We start from the raw sequence: 7,760 nt of genomic DNA, 5'->3' as shown, positions 1-7,760 counted from the left end.
GATATTAGAAAAACTCATGTATATTCGAATGCACAAATTTATAACAACTTTTCATCTCCTATCGGAAAACCAATTGGCTTCCGATCTGGCAGATCAACTGAATTAGCCAATCTTCAGTTTGCACATAACACCCTTTCTAATATGAATGATGGACTTCTTACAATTGGCGTGTTTATTGATCTCAGTAAAGCTTTTGATCTCATTGATCACACTCTTCTATTACGTAAACTTGAAGCGCTTGGCTTTCGTGGTAAATCTCACTCTTGGTTTATGTCTTATTTACTCAATAGATACCAGTATGTAAGAGTTAATGATGTCAATTCCCATAAAATCTTGGTACCTAAAGGTGTCCCACAAGGGTCTATTCTTGGACCCTTGCTTTTTATATTGTTTATTAATGATTTGTTCTCTATTAAAACCATATTCAAAATTCTTCTTTATGCTTTTTTCTATTCAACTAAATCACCTCTGAAGGATTCGGACTTACTTAATTATAACCTAAAACTTATTACTAACTGGTTTTATACCAATAAACTAAAAATTAACTATCAAAAATGTAATTATATGATTATTGGTCCGAAGATCCTTACCAATACTTTTGGTCCCTTAAATCTTCATTTGAATAACCATTTAATGGGAGGTCTTACAGTACAAAATTTTTGGGTCTAATTATCTCAGATAATTTATCTTGGGCTGAACATATTAATACTATTTCTTCTAAATTAAGCAAAATTTTAGGTCTTCTTTATAAAATAAGATACAAACTTAATAAAACTACTTTAATATTGTTGTACAATGCATTTGTTTTTCCTCATCTATCATATTGTAATCTTATCTGGGGCAATAGCCCTGCTGTTCATGTCTTAAAACTATATAGAATTCAAAAAAAATTTATAAAACTATTATTATATTTAAAAATTACCACTCATGTTGATGAATATTTTTCTTCTTTAGGTCTTCTTACAATATACAAATTACATATTTTTATTGTTGCCTTTTTCATGTTCAAATTTGTCAATAATCTGCTACCATCTAATTTCTCAAATATTTTTTTACTCAAACCTTCACATATTTTTAAATCTACTCGTCACTTCATTCCATATATAATACCATTCAGTAGACTAAAAATTTTAAATGATAGCATATTTATTCTTGCACCCAAAATTTGGTTTACAATTTTGCCTCTATCTGTTACAATTATTTCAAAACCTCGTCTTTTTAAACAACATTGTAAAACTTATTTATTGTCTGATAAACGGCGATTTTTGCAACTATAGTTGTTTTAACCTTATCCAAATCATATTTGAATAATTTTTGTATATGAGTAATATCAATGATCTGAATAAAACTGTTTTTGTATGTATGTATGTATGTATGTATGTATGTATGTATGTATGTATGTATGTATGTGTGTATGTATGTATGTATGTATGTATGAATGTATGGATGTATGCATGTATGTATGTATGTATGTGCGTATGTAGGTATGTATATATGTATGTACACTTACTTTTGAACTATATTTGGTTTCATATCATTTAATTTATTGAAATGCTATAGAATCCTAAATTCAAAACTTTAATTTTATGTACTCATTTTGAACTATATCTCTGTATCATAAGATTAATAGAATAGAATCTGCAGTTCAATAACTTTTGATTTATTTCGATCTAGTTTAATCCTTGATTTTTGTCGAACTATTTTAATTTTTGATTTTTGTTGATCAATGTTGATTTTATTTGGATAGGGTGACTTTCTTACAAACATTTGGTTGCTTTTTTAGTTTACCCCTCTTTTGAGAAAATAAACGAAATGAATTGAATATATATATATATATATATATATATATATATATGTTGATGAAAATCACAGCGTGTTCAGCGTTTGTTAACTTCCTATTTAACTTTTCGATTTTTATAACAGTTGATCAAAAATCATTTTTAAGTCTCTTGAGTTCAAAACCAAAATTTGTTCAAAGTGAATACTTAACGCTCATTTTTCAATCTTCAACTACATTTAATATTACACTATTATTATTACAATATTATTTCATTATCGATGATTACTCTGTTTCTAAATTTATTGGTAGGAAGGATTCCAATTACCCGTTGTTAAATATTTATTATCGGATGTTTTTGTTCTATGAGTATTGATTTAGCTAGTCGTAAATTATAATGGTTGTTATTGTAAAAGTAAGATTTAAACATTGTGGTCCAAGAATTGTCTAGTAATTTTAGTTTCGTGTTTCTCTTTCATGTGATTCTTTATAGCGCCAGTTTGAACGTGCATCGTGAGTCCTCTCGATAGATAACTTGGTCGTCGTCATACCAATATATTCGAAATTATGGTGTCCACACTCACCAGTATTACATTTGAACAAATATATTAGATGGCTATAGATCCATTATCGATTCTGGTTTACTAGTGCATCACAAGATATGACGTTCTTTGGTCGGAGTAGTATATTCGTAGTCTAATACTATCGGTTTCGTTGGTTGCTTAGACGTTATTTATTTTGGTTTTGAATTCAAGAAACTTGAACATGATTTACCATCAATCGTTAGAAAAATCGAGACTGTTGTTATCTGAATTCATCATGCAGATAAGGCCTTATTTCGATTTTTCATAAATCATCTTCAGTGCAGGTTTGGTTTATATAGTTATATATATATATTATTGATAAAAATCAGAGCGTGTCCAGCGTTAGTTAACTTCCAATTTAACTTTTCGATTTTTCTAACGGTTGATTGATCGTAAATCATTTTCAAGTTTGTTTAGTTAAAATATATATATATATATATATATATATATATATATATATATATATATATTAAAACTCATTATTAAATCATGCTCATAGTAATTTACAACATACAAAATATTTTTCAAAATAACTCACATCTAAAGTTTACAATAGAATTTAGCACTGAAAAACGACTTGCATTCCTTGACTGCTTAATTAAGGAAAAAGAAGAGCAGTTAACTACTAGGGTTTATGTGAAACCCTCTAACTCAGGTCAAGTACTTAATAACAAATCTGATTGTCCAGACCGATACAAAAACAATGTCGTTTACAATTTCATCCATCGTGCATACAAAATATCAATATTTTTAGATCCGAATTAATTCGGATCAAACAATTTTTAATCAATTACAATTATTCGAATAAAACAATCGATTCTACAATCAAAAATTACTTGCAAAAAATAGATAATCCAATAACTCCAGTAATCTCAACAAAAAAGGTAATACCATTATATTACCTAAACCAGATGCACGACAACTACAAAATGGATGAATCACAAATTAAACGAATCATCAAATCAAACGTTTCGGTCTGTGACGACAACAGTCGACTAAAATTCATTATATACTACAACACCAACCGCACCTCAAACCTCATCATAAAAAATAGCAACAATCCACCTTCATCTACGTTAGAGAGGACGAACGTCGTGTACCGATTTACATGTCCTATGCCACACAGTGTTGTGGAAAGTTACATCGGCCACACGCGTACTACTCTTTCTCGTAGGCTCACTATGCATTTGCAGGACGGCGCCATTAAAGACCATATGTCCAACGAGCACCATATGCCTCTTACTAGGACCATATTGGATTCAAATACAACAATACTGGATTCAGTATTAAATACTGGACGTCTCAAAATTCGCGAAGCCCTGTACATCAACAAATACAAACCAACATTAAACAAACAATATAATAGTTTTGATCATACCCTTCAATTATTTTCTCAATATCGTGAACTGACACCAACGATTGCAGTCGAAAACAAGCCAACAGACGTTTCAGTACCCAAACGATACGAATATCGTTCTACGTCTGACAATTTTCGACCAGTTAAACACAGTTATTAACGTCACGTCCGAAATCCATGGTCATCACGTCACTTGCTACCTTATTCAATAACTGCTAAATTATTTTTATTTTATAATATTTTTATATTTATATTTTTATTACTTATCTCTCTACAATACTTATTTTAATAACGTCATTTTATTTTGTTTCAAATTTTATTTATTTTTTTATCTTTATCTAAATTATTTATTAATTATAATAATAAATTTTAATTTCTACATTCACCTTTTTTTATATCGTCTTACTGACTTTCACTTTTAATATCATCCCACTAAGAAACACTTGTTTTTCCCGTCTAACTGAATTGTTTTATTATACGTTTCTACACAATTTTATTTACTTATTTTCATAATTTTGTTTTAATTTCATTCGTTTAAAACCGTTTATTGTTTTATTGCAATATTTTATTATTACTAGGTAACATTTTTTCATATTTTACATTTTCATATTTCTAATTTTGTAATTTCAACGTCATAATTTCATTTCTTGCACTTTTCATTAAATTTCTTGATTTTAATGTTTAAATTATAATTCAATTTTGATATTTCGTAAAACCAGGCTCTGATGATGACTGTATGTCGAAACAATGTTGTAAGCTTAGGATGACACATAATGATAATAAATATGAATTGAAACAGCTTCGTGTTGTCGAAATCCTTATTAAAAAATTAATTAATGCAAAATGGGCAAAAATATTTAACGATATTTGCATCAAAGAAAACCTCGTTCCAATATATATATATATATATATATATATATATATATATATATATATAGGTTGAAAAAATGGCGTCCAGGTCACACGTAATTAATGAGCTCTTGTATTTTTTAGAAAATAATTGGTGTTTAATTGAGCAAGAGTCGTTCATTAATAATGTTGTTGCGTTCTATAATCACGACGATTTTGTTGTTGCAATAAAATTATTAAAAAGTGAGTTAAATAACATAAAATTAGAGAAAGACGATAAATTGGTTTCCCGCGAGAATATGAAAATAGAAAAAATGTTCGAATGCATTTCTTTAATAAAACTATTGAAAGAAAACAAATGTTCTTTATTCGTTAGCGCGAATAAAAATAAAATTCCTAAGTTTGAAAACTTGCTGGCAATCAATTTTGATACAATAAAACATGAATTAAAAAGCATGTTGGATAAATAACAGGTACAATTGAACAAAATTGTTGAATCCGTTGGAAAAAACAAAGCTGATATTACTACGTTGAACAATATTGTTGAAGCTGTTGATATTAATAAGAATGAACTTAATTTGTTGAAAAATAAAATAAATTCTAACGTTGTGAACGAGAAAGATAATTCTCTAGCATTCCATTTTAATAAAACAACCAGCGTTGTGGATAATAACAAAAAAATACTTATTCAATTTCAAACAACGTGCGTAATATTAGCAAAAATTTGTTGAATGAAGAGTTGACAACCCCAACTAATAACATTACACTTTCCTGGGCCGATAGAAGCAGCATGAATGATGCGCAATTAATTGAAAATGATGACAATTTTACATTGGTGGAACGCAGCAAAAATAGAATAAAATCAAGAATGTTACCACCAGTTGTAACTAATATCGAACCATCAGCACTTGTTCATCACAAACAACAAATTGAACAAATGAAAAAAGTTATTGGTAAAAAAAGCAACTGTTCGTCGAATTTAAAATCTATGAAAACAGAACCACGGAAAAAATGGTCTATGTTGGTAAGCTGGACCAATGCACCTCCGACGATGTTCTCAATCATTTGAAGTCTCTAAATTTAAATGCAATTTCATGCATTCCACTAGCTAAATCTGTATTTAATAAAAAAAATCAAAAAGGTAATAACGATAAAACTCAAGATAATGACGTCAAAACAAGTGCAGCTTTTCGAATATTGTTCTTTGAATCAGACTTTAGCATCATAATGAATGAAGAAAATTGGCCAAATAATGTCATCCTCCATGAATGGTGCTTCTTCAATTCACAAAAGTCTCAACCTGCTGCCAACCTTGTCTCTCAATCGAATAACAATATGAATGGCTAATTCAGATTCATCTTCATCGTTTAACTATAAAAATGTCAATCGTGATAAAAATATTAATATAAATTCTATCGATCCAGATTTAAATTTTTTCAATGATATCGTCAACAATTCTCCTCTCATACTTTCACCAACTTTTCCAACGTCTTTTCAATTCTAAACTTAAACAGTAGAAGTTTATATAACAAAATGTCAGAGCTTGCTGCTCTTATTAATGTTTGTAATAATCGTTTTTTGGTAATATGTGTTTCGGAAACTTGGATTAATGAGTCAAATGTTAATTTAATTAGTTTACCTGGCTTTAATTTTGTATCAAAAAATCGTAACCATACTCTTGGGGATGGTGTTGGAATGTTTGTTTCTAATTTTTTAAAATATGTTGTTCGTGACGACCTTCTTTATTGTCCTCCTTCTTTTGAATTGCTTAATATTGAATTGTTAAACATTTATGGTCAAAATTATTTATTATATGTTATTTATCATCCTCCTAATAACTTTTATAAATGATTTGCAATCACTATTATTGAAAATTCCAAACTCATGCAAATATGTTTATTTTGTAGGTGATTTTAATATAGATTTAATAAATAACGATCGCAATAATAATAACATTGAATTTATTAACTTAATGTATTCGTTTAATTTTTATTCTTTAATCAATATACCTACCCGTGTCACTGCTTCTACTGCATCACTGATTGATAATATTTTTACTAACAATCTTTCTCCTCATAAATCTGGCGTTATCAGTTCTTCTCTCTCTGACCACTTTCCTATTTTTACTTCTTTAAATCTTAATACTCCTCTATTAACTTCTAATTTATTTAATCATTCATTTAATTTTTGTAATAATAATATTCGTAATTTAAATATGTTTCTTAATAATTTTGATTGAAATCCTCTGTTTAATTGTGTTTTGATATAGATGCGGCATTTTTATTTTTTATTAATGTTTTTAAACGTACTGTTTTGCAATATTGTAATTCATCAAATTCACCACACAAAAATAAAAAACAGCCATGGATTACGAATGGTTTAATGATATCTTCATAAACTAAAAACCTTTTGTACAATAGGTTTCTAAAATCAAAGGCATTATCTGATCGTTTACGGTATATTAAATATAAAAATTTATTTTTAAAACTTTGCAAAATTTCAGAGAAGCTGCATTATTATTATCTATTTAATAAAGTAATGAAAATGGTAAAAAAAACTTGAAGTATTTTAAGATCTTGTATGGGCCTCAAATTTAGGTGTGATATATCGTCTTAGGTCTAAATTTCCTAATCATGTTTAATTTACATTATATTATTCAATGTTTTGCCATATATTACACATTGTATATCTATTTGGGGTTTTAGTACAATGTCAAATATCCATATTTTAAACGTTTGTCAAAATTTTTTCTTAGTATACCGTTCGGTTTACCTAAATCTGATCACATTAGTCATTTTTATACGTCATCAAAAATTTTGAAAATTTGTCAATTACACATTCCATTTACTTTAAAGTTTTTTTTATAAATTATTTAAATTAAATTACTGCCCCTCGTTAAACCATCAGTTCAATCGTTTATTAACTCACCGTTCCATAGTTTTAAGAAATAACTCGGATTTTTGCTTACCGAAACCTCGCACAAATATCATAATTAATTTTGTATTTCATGTGTCGAGTCGGCTATGGGATATTTAACCAATGCATGTTAAAAATTTGCCAACGCTAAGATCGTTTAAACAGTCTGTTCATCATTAAATCTTGGAAAATTATTTTTCATCGTTTAATAATGTTTGAAATTGCTCTGGTCAAACTGTTAATTCTATTTTTATTTTGATATCATGTTTATTAAAAG

Source organism: Helobdella robusta (genome assembly GCF_000326865.2).
Source record: "Helobdella robusta unplaced genomic scaffold HELROscaffold_9, whole genome shotgun sequence".
Taxonomy (NCBI): Eukaryota; Metazoa; Annelida; class Clitellata; order Rhynchobdellida; family Glossiphoniidae; genus Helobdella; species Helobdella robusta.
The sequence above is the reverse complement of the archived record's forward strand: the minus strand, read 5'-3'. Positions refer to the sequence as shown.